Source organism: Aplysia californica, unplaced genomic scaffold, assembly GCF_000002075.1.
Source record: "Aplysia californica isolate F4 #8 unplaced genomic scaffold, AplCal3.0 scaffold00094, whole genome shotgun sequence".
NCBI lineage: Eukaryota > Metazoa > Mollusca > Gastropoda > Aplysiida > Aplysiidae > Aplysia > Aplysia californica.
In genome coordinates, this window is record NW_004797364.1 from 1,505,143 (window position 1) to 1,506,392 (window position 1,250).

Below are 1,250 nucleotides of genomic sequence, written 5' to 3' on the forward strand. Positions count from 1 at the left end.
TTCTTCCCTCAGCCTCCGCGGACGTCATCCCCAATCCCAACTGCGTGCGAGGCACTCGAAAATAATACAAGTACGAAACGTACACGCATGTACAACAATTGTACTTTTCCTCCCTAACGCCCCCTCCCCCCCTCCCACACACACACACATACATACACGCACACACAAACCTTGTCTAACCCACTTTTTCTCCCAGCTCTGCTGATCTCCACATTCAAATCCAGGCCGCGCGGTTCCTCTATCTGATCATTTGCTTTTCTTGTGGTGAAAAGCCGGAGTTGACAGCAGTATTAAGTAACGCCACGCGTGACTGCACACTGGACAGTGGTCACGGTGCTGAGAGAGAGAGAGAGAGAGAGAGAGAGAGAGAGAGAGAAGAGATTAAAGTGGGGTTTCTTTCTTTGGCGGTGAGGGAGGGGGCTGATGATAAAAGAGCCAGAGGAGTAGGAGTGTGTCAGTTCACTCTTACCTTATTCCCCCCACCCGCCCATTTTCTTGGTTGGTCTTGCAAGACATTGTTATAATGTCTTCCTCCAGGTTCGTTTTACCAAAGTCACATCTTCTGGCGGGAACCGAGCAATGGTCACAATGGTGCAACAAAATGCGCTTGTGCAGAATTTTGTTCATTACAAAACGAAGAGAGCTTGGCTGCCGGCTGTTTGCTGTGGTGTGGCTGTGGTGTGGCTGTGGTGTGGCTGTGCAGCCAGGCTACCACTTTTGGTGTGAACAGTTGGTGTACTTAAAAGAGTCCATATTCAGCAGCTTGGCTACAGCGCAACTATAGCTCAGCCTAAAGCTTTTGGTGTGGTCTCCGATCTTTCTGTTGCCCTTTTCCGGTCATTTTACAACTGATTATTTTTAATATTTAGTCAGAGTTTTATGGGACTTGCAACATTAGGTGGTGGTGGTGGTAGTATAGATACTGAAGATTAGTTCATAAAAGTAAGTGCCGAAGATTAGACATGTTATAAGTGGGTAACAAACATAAAAAAAAGAAGTTCAGTTTAGTTTAGTATGGGGTTTTACGGCGCTCACAACTGCATAAGGTCATATGAGCACGTAAAAAAAAGGAGAGACTACGTTGATAGATGTTTGATAGAAAAGGAGGAAACAAACCTCAACAGAGCACCCGCCAACCACCTACATTTCACAACTCAACCTGTCGCCATAATAACAATACATTACATGAAATATGCAGGTGAGGAGAGTCATTTTTACTATTGTTCAAGTTTCGTGACAGGTCAGGAAGT